At 51.0% G+C, this 18,513-nt stretch overlaps 1 long non-coding RNA gene across 1 annotated transcript; it reads left to right on the top strand.

Annotated features, from left to right (window-relative positions):
* The first annotated feature begins 2,168 nt into the window (after positions 1-2,168).
* LOC141583634 (uncharacterized) lies at positions 2,169-12,811 on the top strand. Its single transcript, XR_012516389.1, has 3 exons — positions 2,169-2,576; positions 8,863-9,050; positions 10,134-12,811. It is a non-coding gene; the product is annotated as an uncharacterized LOC141583634 (long non-coding RNA).
* Positions 12,812-18,513: the final 5,702 nt, after the last annotated feature.

Genomic DNA, 18,513 nt, shown 5'->3' with positions numbered 1-18,513 from the left:
GCAGCGGCCACTTCCTGCAGCTGTTCCTGGGATCCTTGGAGTCCTCCTCTACCCTTCATAGTACTCGGCCCCCACATTTCACCCCATTAGTAGTATCCTGGACTGCTGTAAGCAAAGTGCTAAAAAACAGTGGCTTCAAAACTGCAGAAATGTGTCACTCATCGTTCTGGAGGACAGAAGTTGGAAATCAAGGTGTCAGCAGACCCTGCTCCCTCTAAGACCCCGGGGATCCTCCTGGCCTCTTTTTGGCTTGCACTGATGGCCGGCAGTGGCTTCACTCCACTCTTTCCTCTGCCATTCCATGGCCATCTTCTCCCTCTGTGTCTGCATCCAAATGTCCCTCTTCCTGCAAGGACACCTGTCATATTGGACAGGCCTGCCTTTGATCACTTCTGCAAAGACACTATTTTCAAATAAGGTCACATTCACAGGTACCCAGAGTTAGGACTTCAACACGTCTTTCTCAGAGACACAATTCAACCCATAATGCCAGAGTCTTTGTGCTTGTTGATGAGTCTTTTTACTACATTTTCCCTGTTCAAAGTGCCGATGTGGTCTCTGCCTGCTGCCTAGCCCCTGACTAGTACATGGCCGTAATTTAACTCACCATAACTCTCATCTGTTCCAGTCCAGCAAGCCCTAAGCCATCTCACTGCCTCCACACCCATCCATCTAGTCTCCTTCCACAGCACCCTGCTTAAACCCCCCAGAGACTTCCCAGCAAGGCTGGAATCCACGCTCTGCCCCAGGGTGCTCTGCCCCAGGGTGCTCTGCCCCCTGCTCACCTTGGACCTGCGTCTCCCCCTGCTCACTAGGCTCAGGTCCAACAGCATCCCTGCCCCAGGGCCTTTGCTGGGCCACTTCTTGGATGTGGCCTGAATCCCCCAGGGCATCTGCTGCCACCATCTCATCATGTGAACCTCTGCTCTGCCTCTCCCCTAGGGGAGGCGTTCTCTAACCAACTTCTGACTAAGGCCCCCTCCCAGTCACCCGCTGCCACTTGGCCTCCTTTGTGATCCTCCCCGCATGCACCCGTACCTAGAATTGCCATGGTTGCCTGTTCCGTGTCTGCTCCCCACTTCACCCTCCGCAGCATTAAACCTTGAGACCAGGACTAGGCACTGTCTAGCATCTCCAGCACCAAGGACAGTGCCCGGCACGCAGGAGGGGCTCAGAGAATATTTGTTGACTGTTGACATTGCAGCCTTTATTAGAGTACAGAATACTGTAATTAAATACATATAGAATACTGTAATTACATACATATAGAATATTGTTTTACAATTACATATAGAATACTGTATACAATTACATATAGAATACTGTATAGAATTACATGTAGAATATTGTAATTACATACATATAGAATACTGCATAGAATTACATGTAGAATAGTGTAATTACATACATATAGAATACTGTATAGAATTACATATAGAATACTATAATTACATATATATAGAATACTATATAGATTACATGTAGAATACTGTAATTACGTACATATAGAATACTGTATAGAATTACATGTAGAATACTGTAATTACATATATATAGAATACCATATAAATTACATATAGAATACTGTAATTACATACATATAGAATACCCTATAGATTACATGTAGAATACTGTAATTACATACATATAGAATACTGTATAGAATTACATATAGAATACTGTAATTACATACATATAGAATACTGTATAGAATTACATATAGAATACTGTAATTACATACATATAGAATACTGTGTATAATTACATGTAGAATGCTGTAATTATATACATTTAGAATACTGTATAGAATTACATGTAGAATACTGTAATTACATACCCAGCATCTTAAAAACTCAGATCTTTAGAAATAAAAGCCACCTGGGCCAGGCGCAATGACTCACACCTGTAATCCCAGCACTTTGGGAGGCTGAGGTGGGCGGATCACGAGGTCAGGAGCTCGAGACCAGCCTGATCAACATGGTGAAACCCTATCTCTACTAAAAAATACAAAAAGAAAAAAAGGAAAAACAGCCACCTGAAAGAAACCCTGGACTGTGTGGGTTTGCTCCTTAAAATTCAGCACCTTTGTCCTCTCCCATCAGCACTCTGGAAAATGCTGTAGGATCAGGCCTGCCACTGAATGAAGTCACTTCCTGTTGAGCCCTGGGGTGGCCCTGTGTGGCTCCTCCAATGAAAAAGGCTGGCCCTGACAAGGGGAACGTCTACACAGGCCTCTCCAGCAGCAGAGCAAAATACCTATGATTTCTGAGACAAGATCCTGGATATCAAAGATACTCCCTGCTTATTCTGCTCATTCCCGGGCTCCCCTGCCCACCCCCAGTGCGTTCCTGTGATGTCATGAAGCAGCAGCCGGGCTGGCACGAACTTGCACACCCAGCTGCCCAGGCTCGAGACCCAACCCTGACACTCGGAAGCTGGGGGCCCCAGGACAAGCTGTATAGCCTTTCTGTGCCTGGGCTGCCCTGGCTGCAAAATGAGGATAATAGCCGCCCCTGCCTCCGAGGCATCCCGAGGATCAGATGAGTTGGTGTTACTTGGACGGCGCTTGGATCGTGGTAAGTGTGCTGTGTCAGTAAGTGATCCTTAAATCACCATCTGCAGTTTCCATACCAACCTCTCCCTGGCTTCGTCTTATTTTTTTTCTCCCCCTCATTTTTCCTCTCTGATTTCCTCATGTGTGCTTTTTAATCTTGTCACAGTGAGTACATCTTTGCAAACTGCTTCTAATAGTTTGGGGAACTAAATACTGCCTTTCCTACTCTCTTTTCCGCGTCACCTCCTTGAATATTTAGTAAGTCTTTGTGAGAATGTCAGCCCCTCCCCCCTGGGCTGGGGTGTCCTGGGCCAGGGGGCTGTGCCCGCCATGGGAGCAGCATACAGAGCCAGCTTGCTGGGGGCACGCTCATGGGAAACAGAGTGGGGTGACAGTAAGAACAGAGGCAGGGACAGAGCCAGCTCCCTCATCCCACTGGCCCTGGAAGCTTCTCCTCCCAGCATCAAGCGCACGCGGAGTAGGGTTCTGTCGTTTAGGAGAGGTAGCATTTCCTTGTTGTAAGTGGGACAGGTACCACTATTAACCATCATGAATGAGAATGAAACGGAATGAGAAGACAGAAAAGCAGAAAGATTTTCTCATTCCTCTGTGTTCACACAGCTCATCAGAGAGGGGGAGGTGTGCGACCCCACCTTGTAACCCCAAGGCGTCCTCACAACCTGTCTGCTACGTCCTTTCCTGGTCACATGCGGTTAGCCATCTATTTTTTCTAATCCCCATAGAATACAAGTGGCAATAAAAAGACACAATAGAAAGAAAAGGTGAAGTAGATCAATAGTTCCCAGGGGCTGAGGGCAGGGGAACACTGGTACAGGTTTCTTTCTGAGCTGGTTGATGAAGTGTTCTGGAATTGCTGATGGGGTTACACAAACTTGTAATATAATAAAAACAACTAAATCGGTCAGTTTAAAAGAGTGACTTTTTTTTTTAGACAGAGTCTCACTCTTTCACCCCAGCTGAAGTGCAGTGGCACAATCTCAGCTCACTGCAATCTCCACCTTCTGGGTTCAAGTGATTCTCCTGCCTCAGCCTCCTGAGTAGCTGAGATTACAGGTGCACGCCACCACGCCTGGCTAATTTTTTGTATTTTTAGTAGAGATGGGTTTCACCGGGTTGGTCAGGCTGATCTTGAACTCCTGATCTCGTGATTCACCCGCCTCGGCCTCCCAAAGTGCTGATATTACAGGCGTGAGCCACCGTGCCTGGCCTAAAAGAGTGAATTTTATGGCATGTGAATGATCTCTCAATTTAATAAAAAAGTTTTCAAAGCCTATAAAAGTTTAATTAAAACCACAGAAGGCCAGGCGCGGTGGCTCATGCCTGTCATCTTAGCATTTTGGGAGGCCAAGGCGGGCAGATTGCTTGAGCTCAGGAATTCGAGACCAGCCTGGGCAACATTGTGAGACCCCGTCTCTAAAAATAAATAGATAAATAATAAAATAACACACAGAGCCGGAGCCCCAGACCCATTGTAGGCGAGGATGCTCCAGGCCTGACGCTGCCACAGCGTCTGCAGCGGCCGTTGTAGGGCCTGAGTGTGCCTTAAGCGGTGTAGCATCTGCGGCTGAATTTCAGGAAGATTCAGCTTGTATTTGCTACATGGGAGAGACCCTCGGAAAAGTAGGGGTTAATCCCCTTCCCCTTCATCACTGATGGTGGCGCCGCCACAGGCACCCAGGTGAACCAATGGGATCATCTCAGGCACCGAGGTCCTCCAGGGTCTGAAAGTTGTTTTTTTTTTTTCTTTTTTTTTTTTTTTTGAGACAGAGCCTTGCTGCAGCGCAGTGTGGCTTGATCTCAGCTCACTGCAAACTCTGCTTCCCAGGTGCAAGTGATTCTCTTGCCTCAGCCTCCCGAGTAGCTGGGATTATAGGCGCCCGCCACCAACGCCCAACTAATGATTGTATTTAGCAGAGACTAGGTTTCACCATTTTGCCCAGGCTGGACTCGAACTTCTGACCTCAGATGATCCACCCGCCTCGGCCTCCCAAAGTGCCAAAGTGCCGGGATCACAGGTGAGAGCCACCGTGCCCCGCCCGGTCTCCAAGCATTGTCACTTCGTAGGATCCCCCCGCGGCCCCAATGAGATAGAGAGGGCCGCGGCCACCGTCCCCATCTGGCAGCTGAGTGAAGGTGGAGCTCAGAGGTGGACCCTAAACCCAGGCTGGACCCACACCAGTTTCCTCGCGGGTCGGAGATGTCTGCTTTACTTTCATGAAAACAGCGTCCGGATCCCGCACACCTGAAGTTGAGTATCTGAGTGCGCCCGGCCCGCTCCCTGGTCCCCACCGGCCTTCAGGCCTCCAGCTCTTGCCTGCAGCGACCCCTGGTGGGCACGGCGGCCTCGTCACCTCCAGGCTGGGGACTGGGCTTCCCGGGAGGCCGCGCCTAGAAGGAATACGCCGGGGATAAGGCCTGCGACGGAACGGAACCGGGCTGGCTCGCCGCCAGCGGGCTCACTGCCTAGTCAAGAACGCGGGCTCCCGAGCCTGACTGCCAGGGGTATCCGCCCACCTCACCTGTGCCAGCCCTGTGTCCTGAAGCCCCCCCCCGCCCCCAAACCCCCCCCAAACCTCCCTCCCTCCTTCCCCCAAACCCCCCTCCCCCCGCTCCTCCTCTCCACCAGCTCAGGCCTGGGCTGGAAACAGCACTTCCTGCAGTTGGCTTGGGAAGCCTGGAGGGCGGGTTCAGGTAAGTGCAAGCCTGACGCTGGGCAGAAGCGCCAGCACACACCGAGACACTGATGCTGCGCCTCGCTGCGGCGCCCCACGTGTTCATGCTCAGCAAGCCACCAATGAAATTAGTTCACTCTAGGCCAGGTGCGGTGGCTTAGGCCTGTAACCCCAGCACGCTGGGAGGCGGAGGCGGGTGGATTGATTGAGGTCAGGAGTTCGAGACCAGCCTGGCCAACATGGTGAGACCCGGTCTCTACTAAAAATACAAAAAATGAGCCGGAGTGGCGGCGCATGCCTGTAATCACAGCTATTCAGGAGGCTGAGGCAGTAGAATCTCTTGAACTTGGGAGGTGGAGGTTGCCGTGAGCTGAGATCACAACACTGCTCTCCATCTTGGGCAACAGAGCAAGACTCTGTCTCAAAAAAATAAAAAAGAAAAGAAAAAAATTAGTTCACTCCACAAACATACTGAGAACACATTGAGTGTCCCCTGTGTCCGAGGCCGGGAAGGGAGGAGACCTGCCTCCTAGTGTTCATAACAAAGAAGGACCTGGACCCTCCCAGGCCACAGGAGCCTTGGCCTGCACCCAGCCCGCAACTGTTTACTGAGCACTCTGTGGGTCCTGCCAGGCGCTCAGGGACCAATGAGACCCCCACCTCCGGGAGTCATTGCAGCCCGGAGGGGTGAGGGGCAGTGCCACAGAAAGGCCAGGCCTCAGCCGAAAGAGGCAGGTAAGCTCAGGGAGGGAGGGAAGCCTAGCAGGAGAGGGGCACACATGTCCAGAATGTTCCCTTTCCACGGAGAGGGTCTTTCTCTCCAAAGCACACTGCTGCAGGCAGCATGCGTGGTGCACCCAGAAAGCGGCTCGCCTTTGATCCAGCCGGCGACGTTCCCTTTTCCGTCTCTGCTCAGAAGCGCAGCCTGAAAGGAGAGTGAGGCACTGCCTCCTTTTGAAATCATGCAGCTGCGGCTGAGGCCCCAAAGAAAGAGAAAAATTCACTGGGATCTTTCCCCAGATCTGCATTGCGCTCACTATAGAAGCTGCTGGGACTTTGCAACAGTATTTAGAAAACACTTAATGCCCAGTTTAAATCTTCTTCAGCAGTTTGGGGCTGGGGAAGGGAGAGGAATTTATTTTAGAATTCGGCTTCCCTGTGGCATCATCCGAAGATAAGAGAAACAAAGAACGCTGGTGGGCCCTGGGAGGAGGCAAAGATTTCTCTAAACCAATGCTGGGGGCTTCCCACAACCAAACGCTGGCTGCCGCTTCAGGGGCCTAGCACCCCGAGCTCCAAGCTCCACTTCCAGACACTCGGTGGCTTCCAGCCCTAGGGACGTCGTTTATCTTTCCGGCCTCGATTTCCACATCCACTTTGTAAATTTCCCTGCAGAGGCTGCTGTGCCCCGGCCGCATGCTCTGCAATGCAGGCCCTGCCTCTGGGGGTTCCAATCTGCTCACTGGCGGAAGAGGGATGTGTCTCTATTCACAGGGGCTTGCGGGCCCGTGCCAGCCACGCTGGCATTCTGGAAACTTCTAAGAAGGGGCTCAAACATGTTCTGAGAAGACGGCCCAGCCCTCTTGTACCTGCAGAAGTCACGGAATGAGCCCCCCGCTCCACCGCCAGGGCTTTTGAGGTTCCGGGGACCTCTCCCCTTGGCTGCGAGGCTTACTACCCCCACCCCCATGGTGACAGACCGAAATCCCCCAGTGGGGGTGGGGGTACACCAATCTCAGAGACACAGCAGCAAAGCGGGAGGGCCTGAGAAACCTGCCTCCCAGGCCCGCTGATCAGGAAATTCCAACAGGAAAGGGTGATTAACAATTGCCGGAGCCAGAAGAAGGGAGAGGAGAGGGTCAAGGGAGAGGAAAAGCCCCCGGATCCTGGGCCTCTCCAGGGCAGGAGCCAGCGCTGCCGGAGCAAGCCTGGAGGCCACACAGACATGGGCCCCTTCTGCGGAGCTGGCCTCGCTAGAGGGTGGGTCGGGGTGGCAGCCTCGCTCTCCCTGACACACAGCCCAGGCCCTGGTGGACGCCTGCCCAGGCCGGTGACAGAATGCTTTCTGACTGCTCTGCCTCTGGGGAATGGGGACTCCTGGCCTTTCTCCGTGCCCCAATATCATCTCTGAGCTCCCCCCCACCACCCTATCCCACCCTCACTTGGCCTTTTAAGGAAAGTGACTCCAGAGGGCTGAGGAGCCTCCATGTTCCTGGCTTCCGTGGGTCTCAGTGGCCGGGGAGGGGGTTGCGGGGGGCACTGAGACCAGCGCTGGATTCCACCTTGCCTTTCCTGGGTCCCCCGAATGTCCCTGGGGCCCAGGTGATCCTCACCGCCTCCTGTCCCTGTTCCTGTGACAAGTCACAGCCTGGCCCTCCAGGCCAGCTGCGCTCCCCTAGGGAGATGCCTCTTCTGCCCTGGACCCAACCTCCTGGAAGGAAGACTGAGGCAGGAGAGGCCGACTGCAGGATTCAGCCAGCCCCGGGGCCTGAGCCTGGGCGCCCTCGGTATCAGAGGAGGCTTTGCAAGCTCCACCACAGCCCCGATTTTTTCGTGTAAATAATGTATGGAAGTACAGCACGTATAGAGAAAAGCGTCCTGAGCGCAGAGCTCAAATCCCACACGGTCACCCCAGCAGCCTGCGCAGAGCAAGGGCGGAGCGCCCCCTTGCGGCCACATCCCGTCACTACTCTCCCTAGAGTGCCCGCTGCAAGGTGAGGTCTCCTGGCCTGACGCTTCACACAGGAATGAATAGAATCCCACGAGGTGGTGTGTGTGAGACGTAGATGGTGAGGATGTCTGCAGCGCAGTTTACTCATTCTCATTGCTGCACTGCGCTCCACTGTGTGTGTGAGCAGAACACAATGTATCCTTCCACTGCTGATGGGCATTTGGGCGGTTTGCAGCTTGGGGTCTGGCCAGTCCTGCTGCTGTGAGCATCCTCACGCCTGCCTTTTGGTGAATTCATACACCCGTGGGGTGAGTATGTGCCTGGGGTTAGGATGCTGGGTGGGTGTGTTCCATTTCACCATTGATGGCAGGATTGTTGTCCGTTTCACTCCCCCCATATTCCCACCACCTCAAATTGTGCCTGGAATATTGTAGGTGTTCAGTAAATATCTGTGGAAATGAATTCTTTTCTATTTTTTTTTCTTTTTTTTTTGAGACAGGGTCTTGCTCTGTTGCCCAGGCTGGAGTGCAGTGGTACCATCATAGCTCCAGGGCACCCTGGCTTACCCCCCACCCCCACCCCCAGTGCCAAACAGAGAGCCTGGCACATGAGAAGAGTGAGGTTTGACGGGAGAGGAAGAGTAAGGAGGGAACATTCACACCCCATGACTGGCTGCCCAGGGCAGGACAGCAGAGGGCCAGGAAGGTGGCTGGGGGAAGGAGGGGACTATGGCCAGGAGCTGGAAACGGCATCCTGTCAGGCCCCAGAATCTGTCAGACACACAGTCATGTGATGAAGGAGACGTTGGTATCAATTAACTCGTATTTAATGAACACCAACGCTGTCCAGTGAGCAGATGACCTGTGTCTGCCAGGCAGGGCTCGGAGGTGAGGGACGATATCGTAGCAGGATCCCAAGGCTGCTTATTGCCCTCTCCCATTTAGGCTACCCAGAGGTCTCACCGATGACCCACCCCTGCCCCAGAGTATGGGGCTTCCAGGTAAAATGCAGTCTTTTCAGCTGCAAGGGAGGGCTCCAGCCACCTTGCCGGAAGAAGCTCACAGACAGAAGGAGCCTGAGAAGGAATTCGACCAGCCTTGCTGATTCTTAGTGAGCTGAGCAGCTTTGCCAGGTGAGGCCACCCTCAGAAACGGGCCCCCTTTTCCCCGAGTGAAGAGGCTGCCATAGACTACAACGCACATAGGCCCGGGAGGAGGGCGGCACCCGGGGTCCGGGGAAGGCTAAGCAGGTGTAGGCGAGTGGTCGCAGAGCTCATCAATGACCATCCTATCACAGTGGACTCACCTGCAGCTCCAGGTGCCAAGGGTGAGGCCAACCCAAACCCACTGCAGTCAAGGAATCCTGGAAAGAGAAAAAGGAAGTCTCACCAGTGGCTGGAGGCAGAGCGGGGTTCGCTGCACTCCCCAGGGGCCCTCCCCATCCCCGCCTCCATGCCGGTGGCTCAGGGATAGTGAGGGGCTGGGCCGGTGCAGGAAGGAGCTGGTTCCTCCCTAGGAGGAAGATGGAGAGGCTAAGTGAGGAGGAACTGCATTTCTGAAGAGCTGGTGTGGCCACGAACCCGGAGACCACAGCAGTGCCCTGTGTGCCTCCCGAGCCACCAGCCAGCAGGGGGGCACCAGGCAGACCTCAACTCCAGCCGGTTCTGTACAGGTGGAGTCCCCATGTGTCCAGGGACACAGCCATGCCCTGCAGGGGGTGACCCAAGGGCCTGGAGGGGCAGCTCAGCTCCAAGTCTGAGGCCACATTCTGCATAGTTCCTTGAACTAATTTCTCGCTTTAACTGAAGACTTAGGATCTTCTTAAAAACTGCTCTGCCCCCATGGGCTGGGTTTTGGATTTTGTGTTTTAGAGAGTGAGCTCCAGAAAACAACTTAGAATTCTCTTTGGACCCTTGGCGACGCTCCCTGGGCTGCCAGGGAGGAAAGGCTCTGCCGCTCCCAGCAAAGGCTCTGGGTGCCACCCTCTGTCCCTGTGGACACATTCCCGCCCCACAGCCACGCCCCCAGGAAAAGGTGCCCGAGAGAACGTTGACCCTCTTGCCAGAACTGGGCAGGCTTGCAAAGTCACCAAGTTCCAGCAGTGCAAACACAAGCATCCCAGCAAAACAAATGGTGAACTGACAGCCACGGAGGCCCCGGCACTACATTCACGGATGTGTTCACTCGTTGTAACATTCATTCATTCATTTTCCCAGGCCGTGCCAGGAGCTGGGACACCACCCAGTCCTGGCCGCTGTCTTCAAGCAGCGCACTGACATCGGAGGGACAGTCACAGACACCCACCCCTTCTACACTCGGGAGCAGGGAGGCTGCGTGGAACAGGAGCAGCCCCTTCACCTCCCTGGGGCCTTGGGTGAGGAAGCTCCTAGAAGGACTGGCATGGCTTAAGGGATGAGTATCGGCCATGGAGGGAGAGGGAGAGGCATCTTAGGCAAAGACAGTCAGAGAGCAAAGGCTTCCGTGCAAGATGCCTGAAGCTTGGAAGCACCTGGGCATGGCAGGAACAAAGAGCACCAGCCCCGCCGCCTCGGTGAAGGCCTGTGGACATCACAGTGCGGCCACAGAGCAGCAGAGGTTTGATTTGTGCCATTTTTAGGTGACCTGAGGGACTGTTTAACCAGACTTCTCATCCCCAGAGGAATCCAGGGTTGGACTTCGGAGCTCACCTCCAAATGAGATTCAAAATTGAATACATATCCTATCAATCTGTAAACCTACTATGTACCCACAAAAAAACTAAAAATAATTTTTTTAAAAAAAGAGGCTGTTGCAATAGCCCAGGCCAGAGATTCTGGAACCTGAACTAGGATTTGTGTGGCTGGAGAAGAGAAAATGCCTCTTAGGTTTCAAAGTTGGCAGAATTTGGGGAATGGTTCAGTGAAAGGCAGAAAAATGGTTTCTAATCTGCCCCCACCCCGGGCCATCTAACAGGGCAGTTCCTGGTAAGAACAGGAGCTTTTGTTTGGAGAGCATACAGTCAGCACCCTTGGTTATTATGGCTTTGGGCCAAATTACTGGCAACAGCAAGCAATGGAAGGAGGAGAAGGAGAGCCTGGAGAGGCAGACAGAGCCCCCCCTGCTCAACCTAGAGACAACGGGACAGGGCTGTGAGGCTAAAGGAGCCAGCAGTGCTGGGAGCTGCCTGGGTGCGGGAGGTCTCCTTGAGCCAGCGTTCTGGGGATGAGTGGCCAGAAGAGAGACGTCAGGAGAACAAGCAGCTGATGAGGTGGGCACAACACAAACCCCTGTCCCAGCCCAGAGCCTCTCCAAAAGCTCTTGCCAGATATCCCACTTTCCACAACACCAGGGAAGCAGATTCTCTTCTGGGGAAGGAGGACACGAAGACCTGCTGAAGCCAGTGCCACGCTGGAAACTGCCCGGAGACCACCCCAGGAGAGAGCGTGGCCTGGGTCACTGAAGACGGGGTTGGGGGATAACACTGGGAATGTGATAATACATTAGCTGTCCCCAGACCACCCCAGCATCCGGGAGAGAATGAAGCAGGCACCTTAGGCAAGGAGGCAGCCCTGCTTTACAGCTCGTGCATCCCAGGCTCCCTGCGTGCCCCTGGGAATTTCTGGGAATTTGTGGCTTGTGACCCAGTGCTGCAGAATCGCTCCGCAGCCCCCACGGGGCCAGAGCCAGGGCTAATTTTGCTTTGTGCCCCTCCAAAGCAGGAGTTTCCTAGTGTCGCACATTTGTGCCCCACATTCCCAGAGGTGTTTTATTCCCAGCCCCTGTCCTCAGAAGAATCAGACATGATCCAAAGGGGGCTGGTAGGGGAAACTGAGACAGCAAGGCTGAGCCATGCCCAGTGTCACCTGCCTGGCACGGGCTACCGAGAGCCTGGCATTGTGCTGCCCCCTCGTCCCAGCCGCCGTCTGCACGGGCAAAGAGCTCCCTGGGCCCTTGTGGTGCAGGGAGAGTGGGAGACAGACCATCGCACTCCTCTGGTCTCAGGGTCATCAGCCTGGGTGGAGGGGGCACCTGCCCTGCTGGAACCAGGTGCTCCAGCCTGTGCCCATGCCCTTGACCTCTGCCCTTCTTAAAGGGGAAATGACAAAGTGCAACTTGTTCTTTCTCTTCCTCACCCTCGGAAACTCCTCCCTGCCCAGTGAATTTCTGATACATTTTAATTAAAAAATTGATACACAAATAAAGCAAATTGGGGTAGGTTGGAATAAACAGAGCACAGAGGACTTTCAGGACAGTGAAACTACTGTGTCTGCTCCTAGAAGGGTGGACGCGTGTCACTGTCCCTCTGTCCATACCCACAGAACGCACAACACTAAGCGTGAGCCCTGTAAATGTAACTGTGGGCTCTAGGGGATAAGGAGGTGCCAGTGCAGGGTCATTGTGACAGCCGTGCAGTTGCGGGGTGGGATGCTGGGCAGGGGAGGCTGTGTGTGTGGCAGCGGGAGGGATTTTATGGGGAATCACTGTCCTCCTCAATTTTGTTGTGAACCTAAAACTGCTCTAAACAATAAAGCCTATTAAATTTATTACATTGCATTAAAAAATTTTTTGAAAATTAAACCACATTTTTTTTTAACTCTACTTCTAAAGAATTGCAAGAAAAGGCCGGGCGCGGTGGCTCAAGCCTGTAATCCCAGCACTTTGGGAGGCCGAGGCGGGTGGATCACAAGGTCAAGAGATCGAGACCATCCTGGTCAACATGGTGAAACCCCGTCTCTACTAAAAATACAAAAAAAAATAGCTGGGCATGGTGGTGCGTGCCTGTAATCCCAGCTACTCAGGAGGCTGAGGCAGGAGAATTGCCTGAACCCAGGAGGCGGAGGTTGCGGTGAGCCGAGATCGCGCCATTGCACTCCAGCCTGGGTAACAAGAGCGAAACTCCGTCTCAAAAAAAAAAAAAAAAAGAATTGCAAGAAAAAAAAAGTTGTGGTTTTTTTTTTGTTGTTGTTGTTGTTGTTGTTGTTGTTTTGAGACGAAGTCTTGCTCTGTCGCCCAGGCTGGAGTGCAGTGGCATGATCTCAGCTCACTGCAACCTCCACCTCCGAGGTTCAAGTAATTCTCCTGCCTCAGCCTCCTGAGTAGGTGAGTCTACAGGCGCCTGCCACCACACCGGCTAATTCTTTGTATTTTTAGTAGAGATGGGGTTTCATCATGTTAGCCAGGATGGTCTCGATCTCCTGATCTCATGATCTGCCTGCCTCGACCCCTGAAGTGCTGGGATTACAGGCGTGAGCCACTTTTTTTTTTTTTTTTTTGAGACAGAGTCTTATACTGTCACCCAGGTTGGAGTGCAGTGGCTTGATCTTAGCTTCCTGCAACCTCCACCTCCCAGATCCAAGCAATTCTCCTGCCTCAGCCTCCCGAGTAGCTGGGATTATAGGCCTGTGCCTCCATACCCCACTAATTTCTGTATTTTTAGTAAAGACAGGGTTTCACCATGTTGGCCAGGCTGGCCTTGAACTCCTGGCCTCAAGTGATCTGCTCACCTCAGCCTCCCAAAGTGCTAGGATTACAGGCGTGAGCCACAGCACCCAGCCCTTATGTTTCTTATCAAAACCTGTACTTTCATTAAATTTTTAACCACTCAACTTTATCAGTATGTGCCAGACACTGTTGCAGACAGATTTCGCCAGCACGTAGGATGGTTTTCCTCTTTCCCTCATGGAGTCTTCATTCTAGTGAAGATAGATGATTAATAAATAAACATGTAAATAAAGCCAGATGCAGTGGCTCATAACTGTAATCCCAGCACTTTGGGAAGCCAAGGAGGGTGGATTACATGAGGTCAGAAGTTTGAGACCTGCCTGGCCGACATAGTGAAATCCCATCTCTACTAAAAATACAAAAATTAGCCAGGCATGGTGGTGAATAACTGTAGTCCCAGCTACTCAAGAGGCTGAAGCAGGAAATCCCTTGAACCCAGGAGACCGAGATTGTAGTTAGCTGAGATCATGCCATTGCACTCCAGCTTGAGCAACAGAGTGAGACTCCATCTCAAAAATAAATAAATAAATAAATAATTCAGATATTTATAAATTATGATCAGTTCTGTGGAAAAACTAAACACTGAGTTTGATGGACTGCTCACCAGGGGGGCACTCCCACTTAGATGGCCTGGTCTGAGAAGAGCCCGAGGAGGTGGTACATAAGCTGAGGCTGCAATGACAGGCCAGCAGGTCATGCTGAGCTCCCGAGGTGGGAACCAGCCTGTTGTGTCTGGGGAACTGGAAGAATGCCACCATGAAAGGAGGCAAAGAGGGAGGGAGGAGGTTTTGAGGTGACGTCAGAGGCAGGATCTTAAAAGTCTGCTCAGAAGGGCAGATTTTTCTTCTGTCTTGTGAGAAGCCACTGGGAAGGTTCTGTTTGTTTGTTTAACAGCTTTATTGAGATAATAGTATAATATAATCCACACAACATATGATTCAACCAATTAAGCATATAATTCTGCCAGGCACGGCGGCTCACACCTATAATCCCAGCGCTTTGTGAGGCTGAGGCAAGCAGATCATCTGAGGTCAGGGATTCGAGACCAGCCTGGCCAACATGGCAAAACCCCGTCTCTACTAAAAATGCAAAAATTAGCCAGGTGTGGTTGCACGCACCTTTAATTCCAGCTACCAGGGAGGTTGAGGCAAGAGAATCACTTGAACCTGGGAGGCGGAGGTTGCAGTGAGCCAAGATCATGCCATTGCACTCCAGCCTGGCCAACAAGAGCAAAATTCTGTCTTGGAAAAAAAAAAAGTTATTATTCAATGGTTTTTAGTAAATTCACAGATATGTGCAAACACCCCCTCCCAACTCCCAGCCCTAGACAGCCACAAACCTACTTTCTGTTTCTGTAGATTTCCTTGTTCCCAACTTGGATATGAAAGTAAACATGCAATATGTGGCTTTCTGGTGTCTGGCTTCTTCCACTTAGCATATGTCATCACAGCCAATCCATATCATGGCATGCCACTGTGCTGCATACTTTGAGTGGCTGAATAATATTTCCATTGCATAGACATGACATATTTTGTTTATCATTCGTCAGGTGATGAACATTTATTTCAGCCTTTTGATTATGATGAATAATGTTGCTAAAACATTCCTGTGCATGTTTTGTGTGGACATGTGTTTTCATTTTTCCTGGGTAGATGCCTAGGAGTGGAATTTCTGGATCACATGGTAACTGTTGAATGATTTGAGGAGCTATCAGACTGTTCTCCAAAGTGGTCATGCCATTTCACATTCCCAACAGCTGGTACAGGAGGGTTCCAATTTCTCTGCATCTTCACCAACACTTGTTAGTCTCTGACTTCGATTCTAGCCTTGCTAGTGGGTGTGAAGTTATTTCTCATTGTGGTTTTGATGGACGTTTCTTGGATAACTGAAGATGTTTAGCATCTTTTCATGTACTTATTGGCCATTTGTATGTCTTCCTTGGAGAAATGTCTACTCAGATCCTTTGCTCATTTTTAAATTGGATATTTTGTCTTTTTATTATTGAGTTGTAATCATTCCTTATACATTGTAGATAAAAGTTCATTACCAGAGACATCATTGCAAATATTTTATCCCACTCTGTGGGTTGTCACTTCCTTAATAGTGCCCTTCGAAGCACAGAGGTTTTATTTTGATGAATTCCAAATTGTCTATTTCTCTTCTGTAGTCCACTGGAGAGTTTTAATTAGAGGAGAGGAATATAAACTAATTTAAACTTTTTCAAGAATCCATAAGACTCTACTTTGTGAAAAAAGAATTTTAAGATACTGTATTAGTCAGGGTACTCTAGAGGGACAGAACTAATAGTATATATATGTAAATATGTAAAGGGGAGTTTATTAAGTATTAAGTCACACAATCACAAGGTCCCACAATAGGTCATCTGCAAGCTGAAGAGCAAGAAGAGACAGTCTGAGTCTCAAAACTGAAGAACTTGACGTCCGATGTTCAAGGGCAGGAAGAATCCAGCCAGGGAGAAACATGTAGGCTGGGAAGCTCAGCCAGTCTCGCCTTTTCAAGTTTTTCTACTTGTTCTATATTCTAGCTACACTGGCAGCTGATTAGATGGTGCCCACCCAGATTAAGGGTGGGTCTGCCTTTTCCAGTCCACTGACTCAAATGTGAATCTCCTTTAGCAACACCCTCACAGACACACCCAGGACTAAAACTTTGCATCCTTCAGTCCAATCAAGTTGACACTCAGTATTGACCACCACCGATGCTAAGAGTGAAAATAGAAAGACCCATTAGAAACCCAAATCAAATTTGCTTAAACAGTAAAAATGAGTTCATATTCCAATAACTGGAAAGTCCAGCTGAAGGGCAGTCTTCAGACACTGATCAGGAATTGGCTCCACTTCTCCATGACTGTTTCAGCTCTGCCCCCGTCATCCTCACGTGAGTTTTCCTCATCTTGCGGGGTAGTTTGCCGGGAAAACAGGGCTCCATGCTTCTACACAAGCAAATGCAACTCTTCTCCCAGCCACTGACCAAAGTCCAGAGCTTCACTCCGATTGGTTTAATGTATGTCACATGCTCACCCTGGAACAATCACTGTGGCCATGTGAATGCCACTGGCCACTTGGCTTAGTGGCTATTGTGGTGACAAACCTCTTTCTGGCCAATAACTGTGGCAAGGGGGATGGCGTTCTGCCGGCGGGACAATACTGCTAGAAGCCACTCAGGGTTGCTACGCGGCAGGGAGGGGCAGCACAGGAGTTTACTGAGCATGCTCTTGGCAATGACACCAACAAGGGAGTGGCAAAAATAAGGCTGGGCAGGAAAAGCTGAATCATGAAGCTGAATCATGATGTGGGTGCTTACAAGGGCCTAGCGGACCCCACAGGGAGCTTAAAGCTGGGAAGGACCTTCAGGGTTGTCCCAAACTGAGACAAGGCGGGCCATCCTTTTTTTCCCCAAATCAATTAGTCATGGCATGTAAGCGGCCTCCAGGAAGAGGGCATAACCTTGGGCACGGCTGCATTTTTTAGCCAATGGAAGGATACAGCCATGAAGCAACAGCAGTCAACGCTCCCCATGACTGGAGGTGTGAGCGTCCCCTCGGGAAGCGGGGTCTGGGCTACACACCACAACATCCGCTGCAGTGCGGAACCAACGTTGGTGATCTAAGGGGCTACTGCAAAAGTCCCGTAGCCATTTGGAACCAAGGTGGTGTTCCTTGTGAGAAAAAGAGGGGGAAATGTCAGCAGATTTTGAATATGTTTTGGTACTCGAATTATTATTGCTGGAGGATGTTGGGAGCTGGTGATGGAAAGAGAACCCAGTGAGGTTTGGGGCTCAAGCAACTGGATTGGGTGGTATCATTGACACAGATGACAGAGTGTTTGCTGGCCCTGAAGAGAGGTTTCTCTCCTTCTCCCTAAGCCTCTCCCACTTTATTCCGAAGTTCACATAAGCCATAACAAGAACCGAAGGAAGTTTTAGGAGTAACCTCCTGAGAGCCTGTGAATTAGCAGCAGCGAGAGGCTAGAGGCCTGACAAAGAATTGGGAAGCAGCTGCTATATTCCAAGCAGCAAATGCCAGTGTAGATGGAGAAGAAAGAGAATTATTCCATGGCAGGAGAACTTGGCTTCCGCCAATTAGACTGCACCCTTGGGATTTGTCCCTTGGATTCTTTGGCCTCCGAGCTTTAACCTCCGAAACACAAGAAAAAAAAATAAGCAAGGTAATTTGTCCTGGCCACCTCTACTTCTGGAGAAAGGAGTCAGAGCAAATTATCCACCGCTATCTATCCAGTCCCAGAGTGGATTACTACAAACCACCCCAAGGCACTGGAGTACTCTATGATTGGCCCCAGACCAGCCATGCGGATGCAGTGCAGAAAAACTGTCTGTGGCCTACATCAAAGATGCGGCTGGAGACGAGGCATTGCGGACGATTCACAAAGCGGAGGCCCCGTCTCGTCCACAGGAAACTGTGCTCACAGCTCCTCTCCCCAGACAGGCTAGAGAGGCAACATCCATAACAAAGGCTCAGACCTCACTTTTGTAGTGGCCACCATGTGTTTTGGTTTTAGCTTTGCCTAGAAGCCTTGCAAATTGTTTAGTAAAGCCAGGCCAGAACCTATATCCAAATGCATCCATCCCAAGCTACCTATTTGACTTGTTAGATGGCATAGAGGGTGGAGATGTTATCGCTCTCCTGAGTGCCTCCTTATCAATGAGTCCCAGTACGGAGCACGTGCCCACTTATCTCGGTTTGCTGTACTACATTAAAAATCATTTATGGCCAGGTGCAGTGGCTCAAGGCCTGTAATCCCAATACTCTAGGAGGCTGAGGTAGGCTGAGCCCAAGAGTTCAAGACAAGCCTCGGCAACATGGTGAAACCCCATCTCTACAAAAAATAAAAAAATCAGCTGGGCATGGTAGTGCACACTTGTAGTCCCAGCTACTCGGGAGGCTGAGATGTGAGGATCACTTGAGCCCAGGAAGTTGAGGCTGCAATGAGCCATGATCACATCACTGCCCTCCAGCCTGGGCAACAGACTCTGTCTCAAAAAAATAAAAATAAAAATAATTGTTTATGTAAGGCTGGGTGTGGTGGCTCAAGCCTGTAATCCCAGAACTTTGTGAGGCTGAGGTGGGAGGATCGC

This window comes from Saimiri boliviensis, chromosome 1 (genome assembly GCF_048565385.1).
Source record: "Saimiri boliviensis isolate mSaiBol1 chromosome 1, mSaiBol1.pri, whole genome shotgun sequence".
Lineage (NCBI taxonomy): Eukaryota > Metazoa > Chordata > Mammalia > Primates > Cebidae > Saimiri > Saimiri boliviensis.
The sequence above is the reverse complement of the archived record's forward strand: the minus strand, read 5'-3'. Positions and strand labels throughout refer to the sequence as shown.